The sequence below is a fragment of the Equus caballus genome, unplaced genomic scaffold (genome assembly GCF_041296265.1).
Source record: "Equus caballus isolate H_3958 breed thoroughbred unplaced genomic scaffold, TB-T2T haplotype1-0000035, whole genome shotgun sequence".
In the NCBI taxonomy this organism is placed as follows: Eukaryota; Metazoa; Chordata; class Mammalia; order Perissodactyla; family Equidae; genus Equus; species Equus caballus.
In genome coordinates this window covers 708012-732894 of record NW_027221806.1, presented here as the reverse complement: position 1 = coordinate 732894, position 24883 = coordinate 708012, and the positions used below count along the sequence as shown (strand labels likewise).

Genomic DNA, 24883 nt, shown 5'->3' with positions numbered 1-24883 from the left:
TATTTGCTGGGAGAAAATGTCTCATTCGAGTTTTGTTTTTCATTTCCCTGATTATTGCTGAAGTTTACATGTTTGTCTATATTTATTAGAATTTAGTTTCTCTTGTGACTCGTTTTTCCGTCTTCTTGGCCCGTTTTTCTTTTCTCTTGCTGTCACTATCTTACGTGCCTGTTTGTTTTACTTGACTGTGAGCTCCTTCAGGTGGTCATCACATCTTATTTATCAAGGTTTCCCCTTCCAGAGCACACAGACAGTGCTTAATGAATGTATATCCAATTGCATTATTGAAGCCATAGGCATTACCCTTTATCATGGTTATCATCATTATCATCCTCCTCATCACCGCCAGTACCATTTATTTAGTCTCACAGGATGCTAAGCCCTGTCTCGGGAGGTGTGCGTATATAGTCTCTCATCTTCCTAATACCTCGCCCAACAAAGTGACTATTGGTAGCTCTGTTTTACAGATAAAGCAGTTGAGACTCATGCAAGTTACACGGGCTGCCCAAGGACACTCAGCCGGATTATGAAGGGAGGGATTATGGAGCAGAGTCTTTTCAGCCTGGTTCCAAAGTATGTGCAGTCTCCCTTAGAGCAATTGGCCTCTTCCTGGCCACGCATTAGAATCACCTGAACAGGCTTTTAAATGATAGCTATATCCAGTCCTACCCCAGGCCAATTGATTCAGAAACTCTGGGACTAGGTCTGGGGAAGTGGTGTTATAAAAATCCCTACATGATTTTGATGTGCAGAAATGGTTGAAAACCTTTGGTCTACATTGGGAGTGAACCAGCTTTTTTTGTAAAGTGCCAGATAGTAAATATTTTAGACTTTGCCTGCCATACAGTCTCTGTGGCAACTATCCACCTTTGCTGTTGTAGGGTCAAAACAGCCAAAGACAAAAATGAACGAACATGACTGTGTTCCAATTGAAACCCATTTACAAAAACAAACGGCAGCCAAATTTGGTCCATGGGCTGTAGTTTGTGGACCCCTAGTCTATATCATAATACTTCGAAGATCTTGGAATTTCGGATTGTCCCAGTCAAACCAGGACATCTGGTCACATTAATTACCTTGCTAAGTCTCAAGGACAGTGGCATGAGAATCTTTGCCCCACCTCAACAGATTCTGCTTCAGTAGGTTGGGGCCTGGGCATCTGCATTTCAACAAGGGATGCAGCTGATTCTGATGTAAGCAGACTTCGTGGGTCCTTACTGCAAGAATCACTGGGCTACCAAAGCATAATGTTCTTGGCAAGTAGCGAAAGCTTGGCTGGAGAAGCAGAACTGGTTCTTATCCAACAATTCTTTAAGCTCATGGATAGACATTTTGTGCGTCCCAGCCTGCCTTATGTTCCAGCATCCTGCCTCCAAGGTTCTGGAACCTTGGGTGCCCCAGCATCACATCTTCCCAGTCTGCACGTTGGCAGAGAAGGAAGCCGTCCTGCCTCTTCAACTCTGAAATTAGTAGAAGACCAAAGTCCTTGTATATTTCAAAATATTGAAGAAGAAAGTGACTGTTTAACCACCTACGTGATAAAACTGATACTGGCATTTATCAGTCTGTGTGTGTGTGTGTGTGTGTGTGTGTGTGTGTTTTAATAGTTCAGTAGTTAGAAAATGGAGCCTCCATTTTCCCGTCATCCGCTTTGAAGCTATGTAGTGGGTGAATGCCATCATTTCTGTTTCCGACCTCTTTAGCATCCATTATTTCTCTGTTGTCCACATCTAATAGTCTGGATCCTTTTAGTTGTTGATGGCGCAGCGATTACTGGGGCTGCTGCTTTAGGATGACTTCCAAATGCATCTGAACAGTTGAATTTACTTACTGCTTCCCTCCTGAAAGCTTTTTAGCATGATCCAGCTGGGGTGGTTTCATCGGGAAAACCATTATTTGCGGCTCTCTTTTTTTGAGGGGTAGAAATAAATTTCCCAAAAGGTGAAAGTGGACGCTGTTCATTGTGGATCTGCAATCTTACTTTTTCTTCTCTCTCCTTCTTACATTCCATTTGCACAGTTTTTCTCAGGAATGACTTCTTTCTGGGGAAATGGAATGTTCTAAATGGCACGATTGAGTCAAATCAATGTTTAGAGTGGTTTGGACTTTTAAGCCTTTTGCTGGATTTTGGCAGTATCATTTTATACTGTAAAACCCCTTTTTCCCAGGTAACCTATAATATTCATATTGAACATTATTCACAGCTTTCTAACACCCCCTCATTTCACTTAGCTATCAGCTAAGCAAATAGTGCTCAAGAGTTAAAAATATGCTATTCTTCCTCTACAGCACATGCACTTTTATGTGAAAGGGGAACCGCTCTGTGTTCCTAATCTCTATATACATATCTATCTGTGCATGTAGTAGCTTTCAACACTGTAATTAGACACAGAAACCACACCGTGCCAACACAGTGCACACATGCAGGTTTATAGAGCAGCTGTGACAAGTATATAATATGGTAAGACACCTTTTCACCAGCTGGGACAAATTCTAGAGTATACAAGGAGAGTTTCAAATGAAAATTAGGTAGAAGAATCTGAACTATTTCATGCAGGAGGACTGCACAGATGAAAATATCTAGGACGCCTCTCTGGAAGAGTGTATTTGAGAGGCACTGTGCAATACTGGAAGGCTGATAGCTCAAGGAGTCCAATCCTCTTGGATTTAAATCCCAGCCAAGGTGCTGTGTGATCTTGGGCAGGTTGCTTTACCTCTCTGAGACTCAAGTACCCTGTTACGTCACAGAGATAGTAGCAGCACGTTTACCTCATGGGGCTCGTGTGAGGATTAAGTGAGGTAACAAATGTCAGGCTGCAGACACACTTTCATCATCTGAGGATCGGAACCACAGTGTGGTGATGAAAATGAAAGGAGATACGTCATCATTACAACAGAACTCTCTGGAATATGCCCCTCCCTGCCACACACACAGCAAATATGAGTCTCTTTTGTGAACTGTCAATGTTAATAGCATCCACATTTACTCAGCTACCCTCATAAAAAAATTAGAAGCTACACTTAAATGGTTTCTCTCTCCTCCTACCTGTCCCCTTCTTCTGGTGCCTGATCCCCCATGGTCACTTGGTACCAAATTGTGCCATTCAGCCTCCGAAATAACTTTCTAATTCGGTCTCCTCAGCTTCATCCTCCCTGTCACTGCCTCAGTTCAGACCCTTATTGTCTTTTGTCTGGATTAATGCAAGAACCTCTTAACCAATTTCAGTATCTTCGGCTTGGATCCTCCATGATCCATTAGTAGCCCCATTTTACAGATTAGAAAATTGAGACAGAGAGAGGTTCAATCAAGAGCCCCAAATCACACAGCTGGTAAGTGGTATTATAGGGATTCCAACCTCAGCAGCCTGGCTCTAGGATCTCTGCCCTTTCCTGCCTTGGAGCTTGGTGCAGTGCATTATTTGGTTGTGGAAATCGGCAGTACCTCCTACGTCTGGTAATTGCCTGGAGTGAGTCCTGTTTCCCCCTCACCAGATGTTTCCTTAGAGCTGCTCTAAGTGATACATCGATCCTGCATGAGCTCCAAGGAGCAGCCAAGCCATTCTGCAGGAAGAGAGCGGGTGAAGGAGGAACAGGCAGAAATGTACAAATGAGTTCTGGTGGGAGACCATCAGTGCATCGTGGATGCTGTCCAGAGGCTGACGTGGGCCACGTATAAAAAGAAGAGGCTGAACTAGGGATGGAGAAAGTAGGGATTCAGGTCCATTTCAGCATTTCAGGAGTCTGGTCCAGTGGGTGGGGCCTGGCACGAAGAACTGCCAGCGGGGATGATGCTGGGATTCTGGCAGTATCAGAGGCTGCTGGTTTAGAGCAGGATCGCAGGCAGACGTGATGCTGTGGTACCACAGGGACAGATCATCCATGTTCCCGTGAAGCCACAGCCACTCTGAAGCCGGGGCCAGGGCTTTCCCACGCCCTGTGGTCGTAGGCACTAGAGTGGCAGGAAAAGTAAACTGAGAAACTACAAGTTTCTCCTTGTAGAAACCTTACTCATTCTTTAAAGCTCACTTAAAAATTAATATTTATCTAAGGAATCCATACTTGTGCCTTTAAAATCAAATAGTACTGAAGGCTTTATAAAGGACCGTGACAGGCCCTCCCCAACCTCACAACCCCAGTCCTTTCTATCCCCCCAGTTCCATTCCCCATGGAAACCACTTGAGCCATTTCTATCCTAGCTGTTCTTGTGTTTACCTCCATTTATATAACTAGTACGAATACTTGTATTTAAAAGTAATTTTAAAATATTAGACACTAACTTCTTGCCGTGGTAGATAAAATTTGAGTAGGTAAAATTGCAGGTGGATGAAATTTGGTCCACACCCCATTCCCCTCTTCACTCTTCTCAGTCTGTCCTCACTTAAATCTTTATTCATGCAAAGTTCATCTTGGCATGGAAGGTGACCCCTTTCCTGGAACGTGTTCAGAGACTGCTCCTCCCCTGCTCCCACAGAGCTGTGTATCTCTCTTAGTGCACTGTTCCCCTTGCCCTTCCACGTTGGGGTTATCTATAGAACAGGTCACACAGCTGTGGTCTTTACTGCTGTGTGCCCGATATTGGTAAACCCTGCTCTTCTTCCCTGTCCCTAGCCATCTCTATATCTTTCTGCTTTGCCAGTCTCTGGGTGGGGGGAAACCAAAGTGGGTACTTCCTGTGTGCCCTGAAAGGCTGGGACGCCGGTCGTTCACTCTGCTCTCTCTTTCCCTGAAAGGAGAGCTCTTTCTAGCTGAGGAGTTCCCTCTTAGCACTGAGTAATGCCAGCTTAAAGGACGGGGTGATGCAGGCAAAATGAAGCTGTTCTTCTTTCTCTTTATGTGTGGTTATTCTCACATTTTTTGTTCCGCTATGTTGCTAAAGTTTCTTAAGAGGGCTTTAGAGCTCTCCCAGAACTCTTTTTGATCATGGGTAGGTAGCAGTCTAATTGTTGATCTTTCTGGGAGGACAGAGGCTAACATCTCCTACTCCCCCATCTTGGTGACATCACTCACTAACACATCGTTAAGGCTTTTTCATTTATATTCATGAGGGATAGTGGTCTTGTCTTTGCATGTGATGTCTTCACTTGCCATTGAAATTAAGGTGACTCTGGCCTAATAGAATGATGTGAGACCAGCTCTCTCCTTCTAATATTTTCTGAAATAGATGGTGGGAGATTGGGATTATTTTCTCCATTAATAGTCAATGGAATTCACCAGTTGAGTCATCTGAATCTGGGCTTTTCTTCCCTGAAAGGGTTTTAATTAGTAATTTAACTTTCTTGTTTGTTACAGATCTATGGAGATTTTCTATTTCTCTTTGAGTCAGTTTTGGAAATTTGGATCTAAGAATTTGCCAATATCTTATAAATTGTCTAATTTGTGGCATAAAGTTGTTCATAATATTCTCTTATAATCCTTTAATTTCTCTGTGGGTGTCCCTTTCTAATTTCTGATTTTGGTAAATTCTATCTTCTCTCTTCCTTGGGGATGCTAGCTAAGGGATTGTCAACTTTATGTGGTAAACAGCCAATTTCTGGTTTTATTGATGTTTGTGTTTTGTATTTCACAGACATGTGTTCTAATCTTTTGTATTTCCTTTCTTTTGCTTGTTTTCAGTTTGGTTTATTTTCCTTTCTTTCCTTTCTTAGGGTAGGAACTTAAATTATTGATTTGAGACTTTCCTCTCTTCCACTATAGGTGTTTAATACTCTAAATTTCTCTCTAAGTACTGCTTTAGGCACATCCCATAGACTTTGATATTCTATTTTTTAAATTTTCATTCACTTCAAAGTACTTTCAAATTTTGTTCCCAATTTATTCTTTGACTCATATGTTATTCAGATGGGTGTCATTTAAGTTCCAAATGTTTGTGGATATCCCAGATATATTCCATTCTTGATAGCTCACATTCCATTGTGGTTGGAGAACGTATTTTATATAATTTCATTCTTGCTAAATCTGTGGAATTTATTTTATGGCTGAGTACACGGTCTATCCTGGAGCATGTTCCATGTGGTATTGAAAAGAATGTGTGTTTTGTAGTCATTGAGTGCAGTGATCTATACACGTCACTTAATTTAATTTGGTTGATAGTGCTGTTCAAGTCTTGTATAACCTTGCTGATTGTCTTTCCTCTTTTTAATCCATTATGGACAGGAGGCAGTTGAAATTTCCAAGTATTGTTGAATTGTCTCTTTCTCCTTTCGTTTCCGTCAAATTTTACTTCACGTATCTTGAAGCTCTGTTGTTACATTTGTAAGCATTGTTAATTTTTATATCTTTCTGATTTAATGACATTTTGTCATTTGGATATGTCCCTCTTTGCTTCTAATAATATTTCTTGTTTTAAAATCTACATTGTCCAGTATTAACACAACCCTCCAGCAATCTTTTGGTAACTATTTGTGTGATGTGTCTTTTCCATCCTTCTAGTTTCAACTTCTGTTTGTCTTTGAATCTAAGATGTGTCTTTTGTAGATCACGTATAGTTGGATCTTGCTTTATTATTCATTTTCCCAATCTCTGTCTTCTAATTGTTTTTTTTAGACCATTCACATTTAGTGCAGTTATTGATAGGATCAGAGTTACATTTGCCATTTTGCTATTTGTTTTCTGTGTCTTCAGGCTTTTTTGTTCTCTGTCCTTCCTTTATTAACTTCTTTTGTGCTAAATAAATCTTTCAGTATATCATTTTAATTCCTCTATTGAATATTTTTTACTGTTTTTGAGCTATTTTCCTAGTGTCTGTGGTAGGGATTCCAATATGCATTTTAACTGACTATGGTCTATTTCAAACGAATATTAACTTAATTCCTATGAAATATAGAATGTTTCCTCCAATGTAACTCTGTTACTTTCCCCTCTTGTGCTCTTGTTTTTATATATATTATATCTATATATGTTACAAAACCAATACTAGAATGTTACAATTATTTCTTTGTACAATCTCATGTCTTTTAAAGAATTTAACAGAAGAAATGAGAAAATATATTTATAGATTCTTTTTTTTAAAACCCAGAAATTTATTACTTCTGGCTCTCTTAATTTCTTCCAGCTGATTCGAGGTACTGTCTGATGTCATTTTCTTCCAGCCCAAAGAATTTCCTTTAGTATTTCTCACAATTCAGTTCTGATATCAGGAAATTCTTCCAGTCCTTTTAAATTTAAGAATGTCCTTATTTCACCTTTATAATTAGTGGATAGTCTTGCTGGATAAAAAAATTCTTCGTTACCATTTTTTCTTTCAGTATTTTGAATATGCCATTTCACTGCCTTCTAGGGTCTATTTTCTCTGATGAGCAGTTAGATATTATTTATGTTGATGCTCTCCTGTACATGTTCAGTTGTTTTTCTCTTTCTTAAGATTTTCTCTTTGTGTGTGGCTTCCAACAGTTTGACTATGATGTGTCTAGGTAAAACTATATCTTTGTATTTATCCTACTTGGAGTTCAGTAAGCTTCTTGGATGTGTAAATTAACATTGTTTCATCAACTTTGGGAAGTTTTGGACATTATTTCTTCAAACAATTACAATAACTATTAGATCCACAATTTGAGGAGGTGTATTACATGAGATTTGGGACGTTTACTGGGAAAGTCTAGGAACCTGGAAATTGGAATGATTACATGTATTTGGATTCACATATAGCTGAACTCATTGGGCACAATGAGTCTCCCTTGATTTCATAAGCAGTTGTTTCTCCCTGTGTGAGGCTGTTCCTTCATTGCTGGTATTCAACTATAGGATGAATCTCAAAATCATTATCCTGAGTGAAAAAAAAGCCACACAAAAATACACTGTATGATTCCTTTTGCATGAAACCCTAAAAAGATAAAACTAATCTAATATTGACAGGTGTAGAGACAAACAGTTCCCAGATGGAGGTGTCTGAACAGTTTGAAAAGTGATCCAATATACTGGGGCTCTCAATAGATTGCCTCAATTACTCACTCAGATAAGGTTTGAATACAAGAATATCTTCAAGAGGGACATTATGTTCCTCAATATTTTATAAAATGATCACTAGCCATATGAGGGTGAATGCCGGGTAAGTACACCTCCCCCAATTACTGCGAGGATGGATCAGTGTGAGGTCAAGATTAAGGTGAAGAAATTGTATTCCTTCACTTACATGGATTTACCGAGCATCTCGGAAGCCCAAAGTTATTATCAGAGGAGAAGGATATGGTCAAACATATACTACTACTTGGTCAGAACAGATGTTCTAAACTCTGTGCACTTTGCCTGGCAGGTGTACACTTGCCTCTGCACAGCTTTGAGGCTTATTAGACAGTTCAAGTTTGTTGTACCTGCCACACACTCTGCAATTTTAAGGCCTTTAAGGTATACTAAAAGTCACTGCTTTGAGGAGCTTAGAAAAAGAAGTGAAGAGTAACTGAATTCTGACAGTGTCTGTCTCACTTCTCTCTCTCTCTCCAAATCCTAAGGGGTGATCCTAGTATAAGTTACCCCTGAAGGAGATACACACTATCCTCAGGCCCTGTCCGAACTTCCTTACTGGCTCCAGGCCCATAATAGGAATAAAAAACCAGCTATGTTCAGAGTAAAATTGCAAGAAATCCAGAAATTAAAAAACCAAAAACACAAAAGGAACTCAAGATCTTGCCCAATAAAGCAGAAACTAGGTAGCACATAAGGGGGTGGATCCTTACCATATTAGATTAGGAAGGATGAATTATGTTTGGATAGGCTCAAATTAATCAATATGAGTATACTCCCTGTGGACTCAGGAGCAGCCCATGTTGCATTTCAAAGCAATGAAATATGTATTTTCTCTAATGGGATACTGACAAATGTTTTTTGAAACTCTTAGAGTGTTTCTCATGTGCAGCCATCTTTTGTGGTGATATGAAGGGATCAGTGGTGGTGGCTCTTTGATCATGAAGTTCATTGAAATGAAATAGATGGGTATTCTACTAAGATGCTTCTTGAGATATATATCTATATACATGTGAAATTCTGGATCTTGTGGGCAGAAAACGAACACAAATCACCACAACAGGGATTTAGATTCTCTTTCTAAATCCTTGATATATCCTACTTTCTAGACAGGAGGCTTTGACTAAAGGGAAGGCTGGGTCCCTTTGACAAAATTCCTCATAACTTGGTCACAAGAATATACAAATAAACATTCCCCAAAAGTCCCCAAGGGAGACCTGTGGCCACATACCCATCAACTCTCCTTCAAACTGGGTTTACAGTGTATGGTGGCATCATTGGAAATTATGGCTGCTACGATTACAGTCTCACTTAGGGGTGGTTCTGAAATGTGTGGTGAAAAAAAAATCTTCCCAGTGGGTAGAGTTTAAGGAGGTATATTTAGTTCACTTTGTGAAGAACTGACATGTACTTGAGTTTCGATTTATACTGATTTATGTCCAGTAGCTCAGTGAGTTGACAGGTAGTAGGGGGCTAAACAAGAATAAGACTGGAAAATTGGTGACCAAAAGGTCTAGAAGAGACACATGTGGATGGAATTCTAAGAATAGGTATTGAATGGGGTTTATAAATGCTTAACGGAGGATAGGATATCAGAGGGAAGAGAACAAGTGAGGTGTTGGGTATTTATTCCTTTGGCTCTCCGTGCTGAGCCATGTAATGGGCATTCACAATGTTTCTCTTCCTAAGACCACAGCTCTCATAAGGGTGGCCTTTTGTGCTAAGTTCTGATAATGTCACCTACTCTCACTACAGCCCTGGGGGTGATAATAACTCTCTACCAACACTAGTTACAGGATGCTTCACTAACCCTACCCACATTTTTAGAGCCCTATTTATTAGACTCTCCTCAAGTGTCCCATGGTTTCTTGACAACTGACACCTGTTTCTTCAGGGGACCCTGACTAATAGGCCCCACAACAAGCCTGATCATAAACTCCATGGGGGTAGGGAATTTACTCTCTTTTATTTGATGTTGCTATCCCAGCACCTAGAATGATGTCGATTGTACAGTCAGTTTTCAATAAATGTTTGTTAAACGACATATGTGTGACCACTTTCTCTCCTTCGTGATCTTTATGTTAAAGTCTATTATGATTGATTTAATATAGTTTAACCAGCATTCTTGTGCTTTTGTCTGTAATTTGGTAAAGAATGACAAAGAATTATAAACGTCAGCAAAAAGCAAGCAAACTTGTCGTTATGTGCATGGAAATCCAAGATATTTAACATAAAAATTTCTGAAACAATAAGAGAATTCAGCAAGAATCAATGTTAATGTAGAAGACCCAACAGATTTCCTATAAACATCCACCCCTGGAGCACCTGTGCAGACCCTCAGTAGAATCTGCACACTGGGCCCCAGGCGCGCCAGGATGGGGCTCAGGGGTTGGTGGGTCCGGCGGCTGTAAAGGAACAGGGTGGAGGTCCCAGGTTGAAAAATTGTAAAATTATAATTTTACAGCTATATAATTTAACTACTTCAGTCGTCATGTCTTTTTCTTTTTACAAAGTCAATTTTCCTACCTAACTCCAAATTTTTTTCACACCATCTAAGTAATATTTTAATATTTTCCATATCCAATCCGTATTCAAATTTCCCCAATTACCTCCAAATGACTTATGAAAAAAATGCTATTTTAATCGGGAGCCAATAGCGGACTACCCTTTGCATTTGACAGCAGAGTTCAGGCTTAACCCTTAACCTCTTCGGGCTCGGAGGACCCTGGGCAGGAGAGATTTAAGAACACCGTCCTCCCGCTTTCGCGGAAAGGCCAAAAGTGACTTGAAATGTAGACGCGGAGGCCTATGGGAAATGTAGTTTTAAATAGGTGAGGTTCACCGCCTGGACTCCGGGAAGGGGACGCCACGCTCCTTCTGCGCATGTGCAGCCGTAGCCTCCTCGTTTGTCTTCTCAGGACTCCAGAGAACCGTTGGGGAACTTTGGGGTGTGCTCGGAAAATGCAGGGTGCGCACCGAGGGCGAGGGACTAGCTGGGAAGGGTGTGCCTGTGCTTGGGGATGGGAGCAGGAAGTGTCTGGGACCTCGTCGCCCCCCGCGGCGGTGTATAAACCCGGGCGGGCCGTCAGAGCGGGTAAGGCCGATGGGGGAGACCCCGGCCCTCGGGCTGCCGGGGGGCGCAGGTGTTCGGGGCGGTCCGGGATGCCCGAGGATCGTGTGACCAGCCCGCCTGCAGCCCGACCGGAGAGAAGCCCATGTCGGCGGCGGTGGGTGCGGGAGGGAGGAGTGCGTTTATCAGGCGGACGGTGACCGTGGGTCTGCGGTGGAGCCCGAGCTCTGGAGCACTACAGGCCCGGTCAGTGCCAGCTCTGTCACCTGTTAGCAGGGGCGACAGAAGGAACCTGGGCGAGAGTCAGGGTTCTCATCTATAAATATTAATAATGATTGTTTCACGGCGACGTTTGGAAACATAGATCACTATTTTAGACAAGTGCCAGGTAGGAAGCCTTAAGTAAGTGACAACTGCTGTTATAGTTAGAGGACGCTTTGTTTTTTTACTGGATAGTTTAATGTACCCTGACAACCACTTCACCAGAAACCGAGGCTCGGGTCGGTGGCCCGATGTGCTCGAGTCAGGAGCTCCCAGCCAGGGAATTTGGATTCGAGGGCAGGTGTGCTTGGCTTCAGTCTCAGGCTTTGTCTGATGTCACACCTGCCCAAGACTGGCATTACAGCCTTCACAGCACTTAGGAACATGGCCTGTCCCTGCGTCCCCAGGGATGTAAAGGAAAGGATGTGGATGGAATCCCACCATGTGTCACATGTATCCTGGGATTTCTAGTGTCTCTTCAGGTCCCTTGGGTCAGACAGAGGTGCCTGGCCCCCTCTGCATTGTCAGGCTTTCTGTCCTTGAAGTCTGACGTTATAATGAATTCTAAGAGTCAGCCTTTTTGCCCCTAAGATGAATTTATTTCTCAGATCCATGTCCCAGTTGCCTTGAAACAAACCAGCCCTTGTGAGGCAGGAAGCAGGGGGCCTCTGTGAGGGAGTCTTACCTGGAAGAGAGCGCCCCTCTGACCTTAGACCTCTCTCCAGAGCTTCAGAGCAGAGACAAGAGCCCAGAAAGGAGCAGATGCTAGATTTGCAAGATCAGAAGCAGGTCTTGATCCTCCTGCCCAGAATGAACCAGACTTGATGATGCCACCTTCAGGAGCCACCACACTGTGTGACAGTGGGGCATTTGGGCCGTCCCTGGGAAGTACAGGTGAGCTGGGGTGGCCCAGGGGCAGGCTGCTCAGGAAAGGCTGCTTTGTTGGAGAGCCGTGAGGGCAAGGTCTGGGGGTAAGGGACAACCAGGCAGAGGGAGGAAGTTCTGTCTCCAGTCCCCTTAAATGGCCCCCGCTATTTACAGATGCGCTGCTGTCACACATGTCCACCACCACATGTGACATTAGTGACGTTATCCTGATGTCACAGGATCCAAGAATGATGATCTGTGAAGAGTTTTCCAAGGTCACCTACTTCTAACTCTTTTGAAAGATTTAAAGACATTGGGCCTGAAAATTTCAGTGACTTGTCCAGGGAAACGCAGTTTGTGACAGTTCACTCTCTCACAGGTAAGTTACCAAAAGCATCTATCGAAAGGGCCTTTTGAGAAATACTTCCCAGCTGAAATGAACAATTACAAATTCCTGCCTTAAATCCTCCCATCTCTTTTACTAGGCTTTCCGTGGATTGTGTATACCAGGGGTTGAATAATATTACTGAGAAAAATAGATAAATGATGCATACTGAGCATTTTTCTGCTAAGTTAACTTTAATGAAGGAATAGTGTCTTGTCGTTTGGCGTACTTTAATTCAACTGATCGGTTGTTTTTATTTCTTTCTGTTATCCAGAAGGACGCATGCGTTATTGTTAAATCAATCGAGTAAAGTTTATGTTCACTCAGTAAAAAACTGCAGATTTCAGCTCCATGGTCATTTCAGAATCACACAAAGACAGGTGTTGCTGCCTGTCCATGATCCTTCTTGTGCCTTTTCAAGGCCCAGAGGGCCCTGTGCCTATGGGGAGGATGATCCCCAACTGGGGTGCTGAGATTTGAGGAGGTGAATCTAAGAGCTGTAAGACAGCTAAATCTCAGGACCCCTGTCTTCTTTCTGTCCCCTCAGCTGAACCACAGTCCTCTGTACTCGCCCAGGAGCCACAGAGAGTGAACATCCCTCAGGTGAGCTCTTTATTCATTCCCCACTTTATATTGTAATGGATTTATAAGGTTTAGCAGGATCCATGCATTAAAGGAAAAGGAGAAGTTGAAATAGTAGAAATCAAGTCAGTCTTGAGGAAAAATATAGCGTGTTTTACTATTAATTGTGATGTTGGCTGTTAGCTTTGAGTGGGTAACCTTGTCAGGGTAAGTAGTTTCCCACTAAGCTACCTGTTTCAATCTCTTTACTTGTGATTGGGCTATTCAGATTCTCTGTTTCTTCTTGATTCAGTTTTGGGAAGTTGTATGAGTCTTAGAATTTATCTGTTTCTTCTGGATTGTCCAGTTTGTTGCTATATAGTTTTTCATAGTATTCTCTTATAATCCTTTATATTTCTGTGGTATCTGTTGTAATTTCTCCTCTTTCATTTCTAATTTTATTTATTTGAGCCTTCTCTCTTTTTTTCTTAGAGAGTCAGGCTAAGGGTTTGTCAATTTTGCATATCTTCTCAAAGAACCAGCGCTTTGTTTCACTGATCTTTTCTACTGTTCTTTTTTCTTTTTTGGTTTCAATTTCATTTATTTCTGCTCTGATTTTTATTGTTTCCCTCCTTCGGCTGACTTTGGGCTTTGTTGGTTCTCCATTTTCTAACTGTATTTTAAGATTGCTTATTTTAGATCTTTCTTGTTTTTTTAAGCTGGGCCTGTATTGCTATGAATTTCCCTCATAGGACAACTTTTTCTGCATCCCATATGAGTTGGTATGGTGTATTTTCATTTTCATTTGTCTCCAGATATTTTTTGATTTCTCTTTTAATTTCTTCAATGATCCATTGGTTGTTCAGTAGCATGTTGTTTAGTGTCCACATATTTGTCACTTTCCCAGCTTTTTTCCTGTAGCTGATTTCTAGTCTCATAGCATTTTGGTCAGAAAAGATGCTTGATGTGATTTCAATCTTCTTAAATTTATTGAGGCCTATCTTGTTTCGAAACATATGGTCTGTCCTTAGAATGCTCCATGTGCACTTGAGAAGAATGTGTATTCTGCTATTTTTGGACAGAATGTTCCATATATATCTATTATATAGTCCATCTCGTCTAGTTTTCCATTTAATTCCACTATTTCCTTGTTAACTTTCTGTCTGGATGATCTATCCATCGATGTAAGTAGACTGTTGGGGCCCCCTGCTATTATTATGTTGTTGTTAATATCTCTTTTTAGGTCTGTTAATAGTTGCTTTATGTACTTTGGTACTCCTTTGTTGGGTACACGTATATTTATAAGTGTTATGTCTTCTTGTTGGAGTGTCCCTTTTACCATTATATACTGCCCCTCTTTGTCTCTCATTGCCTTTTTTATCTTGAGGTCTACTGTGTCTGATACAAGTATTGCAATAACTGCTTTCTTTTGTTTGCCATTAGCTTAGAGTATCATCTTCCGTCCCTTCACTCTGAGCCTGTGTTTGTCTTTAGAGCTAAGAGTGTTTCCTGGAGGCAGCATATTGATGAGTCTTGTTTTTCAATCCATCCCACCACTCTGTCTTTTGATTGGATAATTCAATCCATTTACATTTAGAGTGATTATTTATATATAAGGGCTTAACGCTGCCATTTTATCACTTGTTTTGCAGCTCTGTATTTCCCTTGTTTCTTGTCTTGTGTATTTTGGACTGCCAGTTCAGTTTGGTAGTTCTCTATGATGGTTTTCTCAGTTTTCTCTTTTTTGTGTGTGAGGAAGACTGGCCCTGAGCTAACACCTGTAAGCAATCTTCCTCTTTTTTAGCTTGAGGAAGATTGTTGCTGAGCTAACATCTGTGGCAATCTTCCTCTGTTTTTTGTATGTGGGATGCCAGCACAGCAGGGCTTGATGAGAGATGCATAGGTCTGTGCCTGGGACCTGAAGCTGCAAACCCTGGGTGGCTGAAGCAGAGCATGTGAACTTAACCATTATGCCACTGGGACAGCCCCTCAGTTTTCTTTTTTTCTGTATCATTTGTGTCTCTGTTCTGATTATTTGTTTAGTGGTTACCATCAGGTTTGTATAAAAAATCTCGTAGATGAGATATACCATTTTCTGATAGCCTCTTATTTCCTTGGTCTAAGCCAGTTCCATCCCTTTCCTCTTCCTCTGATTTGTTGGTCATAACACATTCTGTTTTGTGTTGTGATTTTGTGGTTAAAATCACAAGATTATAGTTATTTTTGATGTTTTCCTTCCCTTTACCTTTCATGTCATAATTAAGTTTTTGCTAACCTCTTCTGGTAGAGAGCTGCAATTTTCTGACTTTGGCTGCCTATTTATCTCCTTGCTCAAGGCTTTGTGAACTCTTTTTTTTCTTTTTCAGGTATGAAGGTCTTCTTGAGCATTTCCTGTTTGGGGTGTCTTGTGGTGATGAACTACCTCAGCTTTTGTTTATGTGGGAAAGTTTGTATTTCTCCACCATATCTGTAGGATATTTTTCCCTGGATAGAGTATTCTCAGCTGAAGGTTTTTGTCTTTCAGAATTTTGAATATCTCATTCTACCTTCTCGTAGCCTGTAAAGATTCTGCTGAGAAATCTCCTGAAAGTTTGATATGGTCTTTGTAAGTTATTTTCTTCTGCCTTGCTGCCTTTAAAAATATTTCTTCTTTGTCACTGACTTTTGCCAGTTTTACTACTCTATGCCTTGGAGTAGGTCTTTTTACATTGATGTAATCAGAAGTTCTGTTAGCGTCTTTTACTTGTAATTCCTGCTCCTTTTCCAGGTTTGAACAGACTTTCTGCTCCTTTCTCCCTCCCTTCTCCCTCTATAATACCCGTAGTTTTTATGTTGCATTTCCTAATTGAATCAGATATTTCTCAGAGAATTTCTTCGGTTCTTTTTAGTCTTAATTCTCTCTCCTCCTCCATCTGAAGCCTTTCTATATTTCGGTCCTCCAGATTGCTAATTCCGTCTTCCATAACGTCAGCTCTGTAATTCAGGGTATCCAGATTTTTCTTTATCTCATTGTGTTTTTCATCTCCAACATTTCTGATTGGTTTCTCTTTGTAGGGTCAATCTCTTTTGTGAAGTATTCCCTCTGTTTATTAATTTTATTCCTGATTTAATTGAACTATCTGAATTTTCTTGTAACTCGTTGAGTTTTTTAATGTTAGCTATTTTGAATTCTCTGTCGTTTACATTGTAAATTTGTGTGCCTTCAGGATTGATTTCTAGGTGCTTTTCATTTTCCTTCTGGTCTGGACTATTAATATATTTCTTCATACTATTTGATGGGGTTGGTTTGTGCCTTCACATAGATAGTATCTGGTTGCAGATTCCACCTGCCACCACTGGAGGAGGTTCAGGAGCTGTGTATTCTGAGCCTGCTGTGATCCCTGGTGTCTGTGCTTGTCCTTTGGCATCTATGCTGACAGGACCCATCTGCGATTGCCTGCTTGTAGCTGCTGCTTTGCTAATGTACGCACGGGCACTCTAGACGGGGTCCCTTGCTCTGGCTGACTGGCTGAGCTTGTGAGCCCAGCAGGGGGAGGGGCACTTCTTTTGCATGTGCCATCCCGTGGGTGTTCTCTGTTTGCCCTCGCTGTCTGTCCTCCTGGCGTGCTGGCTTCATGAAGACAACCCCACAATAGCTTAGCCTCCTCTGTGGAGCTTTCCTATGGGATGTGAGGGAACTTGGAGAGCGAAGGCATTCCTACAGAGTCTCCCCCCAGGCCCCTCTTTTCTCAGAGCTGTGCATGGTCCTGTGCCCTAGGTCATTGCTGGGGAGGGAGAGGAGATCCCCTTACTTCCTCCTCCTTCCTCCTGGGGGGTCCAGCACCTCCACCTTCAGGCATTTGGCTGCATGGGTCTCTCAGATGTCTTTTGTGTTGTGTGCCTGTCCTCTGTTGGTTTATGAATGTCCTTTTCATTCTTTCTTAGGGAGGAGAGTCTAAGGGAAGAGCTCACTCCGCCGTGATGCTGATGTCATGCCTGGTCATTCTATTTTTAAGTTTTTGAGGAATCTCTGTACTATTTTCCACAGTGGCTGCACCAATTTACATTCCCACCAGCAGTGTATGAGGGCTCCCTTTTCTCCACATCCTCTCCAACACTTCTGTTTTCTTTGTAAAGATTGGCACCTGAGCTAACATCTGTTGTCTATCTTTTTTTCCTTCTTGTTCTCCCAAAACCCTCCCAGTACATAGTTGTATATTCTAGTTGTATATCCTGGCTGTGCTGTGTGGGATGCCACCTCAGCATGGCTTGATGAGTGGTGCCGTGTCCAGGCCCAGGATCCAAACTGGCAAGACCCTGGGCTGCTGAAGTGAGTAGCGCACACGAACTTAACCACTCGGCCATGGCACTGGCCCCTCTCCAACACTTCTTATTTCTTGTCTTTTTAGTAATAGCCATTCTGATGGGCATGAGGTGATATCTCATTGTGGTTTTGATTTGTATTTATCTAATAATTAGTGATGTTGAACATCTTTTCATGTGCCTGTTGGCCATCTGTATATCTTTGGGAAAATGTCTGTTCAAATCCTCTGCCCGTTTCTTGACTAAGTTTGTTCTTTTGTTGTTGAGTTCTTTATATATTTTGGATAGCAACCCCTTATTGGATAAATGATTCACAGATATCTTCTTCCAATTGCTAGGTTGTCTTTTCATTGTATTGATGTTTCCTTAGCCATACAGACGCTTTTTAGTTTGATGTAGTCCCATTAGCTTATTTTTTCTTTTGTTTCCCTTTCCTGAGGAGACATATTCAAAAAGACACTGCTAAGAATGATAGCAAAGAGCTTACTGCCTATGTTTTCTTCTTTGGAGTTTTATGGTTTCAGGTATTACATTCAAGTCTTTAATCCATTTTGAGTTAATTTTTGTGCATGGTGTAAGATAATGGTCTACTTTCATTCTTTTGTGTGCGGCTGTCCGTTTTCCCAACAGTGTTTATTGAAGAGACTTTCCCTTCTCCATTGTATGTTCTTAGCTCCTTTGTTGAAAATTGGCTGTTCCTAAATGTATGGGTTTATTTCTTGGCTATCAATTCTGTTCCATTGATCTGTGTCTGCTTTTCTGCCAGTATCGTGCTGTTTTGATTAATACAGCTTTGTAGTATACTTTGAAATTAGGGAATGCGATGCCTCCACCTTTGTTCTTTTTTCTCTGGAGTGCTGTGGCTCTTTGGGGACTTTTGTTGTTTCCAGTAAATTTTAGAATTCTTCTTTCTATTTCTGTGAAAAATGTCATTGGGGTTTTGATAGGGATTACATTGAATCTGCAGATTGCTTTAAGTAACATGGACTTTTTCACTATGTTGATTCTTCTAATCCATGAGCACAGAATATCCTTCTATTTCTTTATGTCTTCTTTAATTTCTTTCAACAATGTCTTATAGTCTTCAGTGTATAGGTCTTTCACCTCATTGGTTAAATTTATTCCTACCCACTTAATTCTTTTTGTGATTGTAAATAGGATTGTATTCTTGATTTTTTATTTCTGCTCGTTTGTTTTTAGTTTTTTGATGGATTCTTTAGCGTTTTCTATATGTAAAATCTCATCATCCACAAGTAGTGACAGTTTTACTTCTTCCTTTCCAGTTTGAATATGTTTTATTTATTGTTCTTACTTGATTGCTCTGGCTAGGACTAAGAAGGGTGAGCGTGGGCATCCTTGTCTTGTTCCTGCTCTTAGAGGGATAGCTATCAGTTTACACCATTGAGTATAATGTTAGCTGTTGGTTTGTCATATATGGCCTTTATTATGTTGAGGTACTTTCCTTCTATAATTATTTTATTGAGAGTTATTATCATAAATATGTGGTGAATCTTGTCAAATTCTTTCTCTGCGTCTGTTGAGATGATCATGTGATTTTTATTCTTCATTTTGTTAATGTAGTTTATAACATTGATAAAGAATACTGTTGTAATCCTTTGTATTTCTGTTATATTGCTTGTGATTTCTTCTCTGATTTTATTTATTTGAGGCTTCTCTCTTTTTGTCTTATTCTACCTAAAGGTTTGTCAATTTTGTTTATATTTTCAAAGAACTAGCTCTTAATTTCGCTGATCTTTTCTATTTTCTTTTTACTCTCCATGTCATTTATTTCAGCTCTGATTTCTAGTAGTTCCTTTGTTCTCCTGACTTTGGGCTCTTCATTTTTCTTCTTTTCTGATTCTGTTGGATGTATTGTTAGATTGTTTATTTGAGATTTTTCCTGTCTCACAAGGTAGGCCTGTGTTGCTAGGAACTTCCCTCTTAGTACTGCTTTTGCTGTATCCAATAGATTTTGGTACACTGTATTTTCCTTTTCATTTGCCTCCAGATATTTTTCCATTTCTCCTTTAATTTTGTTGTTGTTCCAATAGTTAATGAATAGCACGTTGTTTAGGCTCCACATATTTGTGACTTTTCCAGCTTTCTCCTTGTGGTTGATTTCTAGTTTCATACCATTGTGGTTGGAAAAGATGCTTGATATCTTTTCAGTCTTCTTAAGTTTATTGGGAGTTGTTTTGTTTCCCAACAAACAGTGGATCTTTGAGAATGTTTCATGTGTACTTGAGAGAAAATGTATATCCTGCTGCTTTTGGATTGAATATTATATATGTATCTGTTCAATTCATCTGGTCTAGTGTTTCATTGAAGATCAACGTTTCTTTGTTGATTTTTCTCTCTAGAAGACCTATCCATTGATGTAAGTGGGGTATTAAAGTTCCCTACTCTTATGGTGTTGCTGTCAGTTTCTCCCTTTAGATCTGTTAATAGTTGTTTTATAGACTTTGGTGCTTCTACGTTAGGTGCATATATATTAATAAATGTTATGTCTTCTTGATGGATTATCCCCTTTATCATTATATAATGCCCATCTTTGTCTCTTGTCTTTTTTGGCTTGCAGTCTATTTCGTCTGATAGAATTATGGCTACACTCACTTTCTTTTGGTTGTCATTTGGTCGGAGTATCATCTTCCACCCCTTCACTCTGAGCCTATGTTTTTCTTTAGAGCTGAGATGGGTCTCCTGGAGGCAGCACATTTTTGGGTCTTTTTCTTAACCTGTCCAGCCTCTCTGTCTTTTCATTGGTGCATTCAATCCATTTACATTTAGGATGATTATGGATATATAGGGACTTACTATTGCCATTTTATCTTTTGTTTTATGGTTGCTCTATATTTCCTTTGTTTCTTTTTCCTTGTGTTTCTCACTACAATTTCAGCTTGACGGTTTTTGGTGATGTGTTTTTCAGTTTCCTCTTTTTTTATGTTTCGTGACTCTGCCTTAATTTTTGTTTTGTGGTTACCATGAGGTTTGTATAAAAGGTCTCACAGATGAGATAGTTCTTTTTCTGCTGATAGCATTTTTGCTTCATTTGACTAGGCAAGTTCTGTCCTTTTCTTCTTCCCTTGCTATTTTTGTTGTCAAAATTCTTTCTTTCTGTATTGTGAATTTGTTACCAAATTGGAACGGTTAATGTTATTTTTAATGCTTTCTTTCCCTTTAACCTTTGCATCATAATTGTTTACTAACATGTTCTGATACAGAGTTGCAGTTTTCTGATTTTATCTATTTATCAACTTGTTTAAAGCTTTGTATCCTTTGCCTTTTCATTTCAGACAGGAGAGCTCTTTTTGACATTTCTTATAAGGCAGGTCTAGTGGCGATGGACTCCCTCAGTTTTTGTTTCTTCCTCACACTTTATTTGTCAGCTGCAGCAGTGGACCCCCAGCTGTCGCAGCACCCAAGGACACAGAGCTGATTATTACAGTGTTGATTAATACAGTCCCTAACTAGCTCTCAAATACTTGTACTTTTCTGCATCCTTTCTGAAACCACCCTAGTCGAAGTAAGCAACTAAGTAACTGGATGACTTTAATGACCTCATGTCTCTGATCCTCAATTTCTTGGTTTGTGAAATGAGGCAGTTAGAAGGAACACCAAGTTTCTTCCTTCTCTATATTCTGTGATTATCAGAATCTACAACTATGGAGAGACTCAGGGAAAAATCAATTCCAATGTTTTGGGAAACCATCTCACTTTCTCCATTTAAATTAACTCTTGGGGTGACTGAGATTGTGCCTCGTATCCTCTCATAGCACTGCTCGTAAGGACAGTCTCAGAATCTTCAAGACAACTTAAAAGAAGGCCCTTTCTCTTAAATAGGAATCTGCCTTATGCCATGTTTTGAGCTGTAGAAAATATTTTAGAATGAGATTCTAGTGTTGGTAACAAATTTATCTACATTGCTAATTCATCTGAAAGCTCCTATTCTTGAAAATGTCCCATGTGGGGGTAAAGAAGTTCCATGTAAAGGTTTAGTCCATTTTTGTTGACAATCTCTTGAGTGGATGTTAAAAACCTGGATAACAGGATAATGTTCATGGAGATTGGGGGGAGGGACAGTGATGAATGAGTTTGGTTGACTTTCAGCAGTAGTAAGGTCAAAATGAAAGCATTATAAAAGAAGAGTAGAGATTTAGGTCAGGGCTTTCTATGAAAAACAAGTAAAAACCATAAGCAGATGGAAAAAGTTTAAGTGACACAGTATGGCAGATTCCACTGATGAGTTTAATAGGCAGCCATTTTAGTGGCACAGAGAGTAGACTGATTCAAGGGACAAGAACCAAAAAGCAAGGGGTCCCATCCTGCCCTGAGGATTATTTTGTTCTGAAGTGTGTTAGCCCAGCTGAGTGAAGACCTGGGGAGGATGTCGTAGATCCTCTAAAAGGGGCATCCATCAGCTGCAGGAAGATGTGCCATCTCTCCCCAAAGCTCATTAGCAGATTGGAAGTGGCATGCTGCATTACTCTGATTAGCATTAATTTTATAATTCTAGGCATAGAACTTTCCTCCACATGAGTCAGCCTTCACACAAAAACACAGACGCACATGGTGTGGATAAAACACAAGTAACCTTACTGCTGCTTCCCATCTTCCAAGGACCCAGTGGGAAGGAAAACGTGGTTCCCTAGCAAAGAGGGGAGTTAAGGGCTGGAGTTTTCCAGCTCTCCAAGCTGGGTGCAGGTCCCACAAATCGGGGAGAAGTGCAATGCCATCTTTCTGGCAGACCAAGACTTTGGGAAAACTGGGTCCTTCTGATCTGGTTAGGGAAGACGCAGTACTTCCAACAGCCACTGCAGCAAGGCAACAGCAGCATTACAAGTGAGATGAGGAACGTTACCTCAGAGCCTCCCAGGGAGAGAGCATTGAGGCCCCTACCGTTTATTGGGATAACTGGTTCCTGGCCCTTTGGAAAATACCCAGTCATCCCAGGGCTAGACTTCTCAGGAAAAGTAGCTTGCCAATCCCTTTAAAATTTGCAGCTAAAACCTATCTACGCTTTTATTTGTTACATATATTGTTGGGGCTTCATTTCAAACTGCTATATTACAAAACTGTGTTTCAGATAACTTTAAATCCATGGCAGTGACTTTCAAATTCTTTTGATGGCAACTCACAAAATAAATCTATAAATTATTTTTTATCGTAAATCAGTATATACGCACACACACCAAAGGAATATAAAAATTTTATGAAACTGTTCTTACCTTTTTACGTGTAATACACTCTAATATTATCTATTCCATTTTGTTTCATTGTTTTTTAAGTGCTTGTCACACTCTCTAGAATTATTTCATAATCCACTAGTTGGTCAGGACCTGCAGTTTGAAAAGCACTATTTTAAAATTATTGCTTCCAGGTACCCTAGCCGGTAGTCTGGTATCCAGATTTTTAAAAGGCTTATTAAAATGCATCATCAAAAAGCAATATTTGCTAAAGGACCCTCAGTCTCTATAAAGAGCACTCTCTTGGGGATTCCAACCACAAGTTACCAGATAAATAACCAGCTTTCCTTTGCAGAACTGAGATGTGAGCTCAACACCAAGTAAAAATGACATAAAATCAGAACAAAGTTGGAAAAGGAGGACCACCTCCAAATGCAATATGTGGTCCTTCTGGGAAACATGACGCAGCCTAGAGTGAGGTGAGGGGGACAAAACAGAAAAAAAACATTAATGGAGAAAAAATCAAGCTTGTAACTTCTGTCTCCAGGCTTCACAAGGTGCACTTGTACTTCCAACCCTAAGAGACAGAGTGATGTTCAGCATGACTCCATAATCCTGTGGCCTTGAGAACCTCAGCAGACATCAGTTAAGTCATTTAAGGATAACTGCAAATTAAATTAGTTCATCCTAACTCTATATGACTCCACTCATAGTTGGAAGTTAGTATATTGATAAGGAGATCTGATCGGTGGTTACCAGGGAAAAGGGGGGGTGGGGGGAGGGCACAGAGGGGGAAGTGGTGTACCCACAACGTGACTAACAAAAATGTACAACTGAAATCTCACAAGGTTGTAATCTATCATAACATTAATAAAAAAAAAATTAGTTCATCCTAATTACGCAAAAATGATAAATTCAAATAAGCAAGGTAATTCAATTCTGAATTAAAAATTTTTTCAATCACTTGACATCTCAAATCAAAGCAAATGGGTAATGTTACCAATTATATCAATTCGACTCTATATTTCAATACATAAACATATGATGAACAATTAAAATTCTTATGTGATATGCATTTAACTTGTTAACATTTATGCTACAGTAGGGAACCACACTCGAGAAACAGGGTCATGTCCTTGAAAACCAAAGAAGGTTATCACAAAAGAGTCTTTGTAAGAATCCAGCAACAGGATGAGTCCCCAAAATCTATTAAATAAACTATCCCACAGGAAAAGTGAGGCAGATCACACTAGTAAAGGCAACACTATGGAAGCTTATGCAATAGTTATCAAGGGAAACATTTGATACATAATAAAAATATTTAGTTTTAGGAAGCAGTATGATAGGCTCTGATATGGTTGCACTTATGAGTACAGGACTTTCATAGGAAGGAAAGAAATGGAAATTCGCTGAATGTTTGTGTTTTGTCATGCATCACTAAATACCTTCGATTACATTATAGCATTGGAAACTAGGAAGCAGAAATGTGAAATAACTTGTTGTAGGCCACACAGTAATAAATGACAGAACTAGGACTTAAACTCCATCTTCTAATTACACATCCATTATTCTTGTCACATCAATACCACTTTATCCTGAACTAGTACTCAAAATATGATAGTGCTTAAAATATTTGCTTAAGCATTTCTTAGGATTTCTGATCAAGGTCAATTCAAATTCCAATTTCAAGGCTAATGAATAAGAAAGTGACCTTTAAAAGGAAAAAAATACGTAAAAAATATACATGCATTCCGGGTGGCATCATGAATCTTCAAACTTTCGATATTCTTTGTGTCTCGTGTAAGGATGAAAAAAGTTATCTATTGCTGTATAACAAACCACAACAAAGTAGAGTAGCTTGAAACAGTAACTTATTCTTGTCTCTTATTATTCTGTGGATTGGCTGGGATTCGCTGGGCAGTTCTTGCTTGGGGTCTCCTAGGAAGTACAGTCAGATGTCAGCTTGGGCTGAAATCCTCTTTGCCTCTATTGTGCTGGATGTCAAGATGGTTCATTTCTGTGTTTGCTGAGGATGCTGGCTGTTATCTTATTCGGGGCTGCCAACTGGAGGGCCTGCATGTGGCCTCTTCATGTGACTTGGGCATCTCTCAAAGTGGTGGCTGGGTTCCAAAAGAAAGCATCCCAAGAGGATATATTCCAAAAGACCAGGCTTCTTACAGCCTAGCCTCAGAAGTCCCAGAAAGTCACCTCCACAGCATCCTATTGGTTGAGCCAGTCACTGAGGCCTAGGGGGAGGGATGTAGACTCCATCTTTTGATATGAGAAGCAGCAGGCAAT

General features: G+C 40.4%; 1 long non-coding RNA gene across 18 annotated transcripts in view; it reads left to right on the top strand.

The window, feature by feature from the left end:
- The first annotated feature begins 1618 nt into the window (after positions 1–1618).
- LOC138922035 (uncharacterized) overlaps positions 1619–24883 on the top strand; it is a 59364-nt gene continuing 36099 nt past the window's right edge. For 3 of the 18 annotated variants that reach the window (XR_011435131.1, XR_011435129.1, XR_011435130.1), the window contains exons 1-5: positions 1622–11050; positions 12013–12181; positions 12329–12533; positions 13087–13142; positions 23133–23230. This is a non-coding gene — a long non-coding RNA (uncharacterized lncRNA). Of the gene's footprint in view, positions 11051–12012; positions 12182–12328; positions 12534–13086; positions 13143–23132; positions 23231–24883 lie in introns of all 18 variants that reach the window. The other 15 variants (XR_011435139.1, XR_011435138.1, XR_011435136.1 and 12 more) reach the window with 12 other exon arrangements.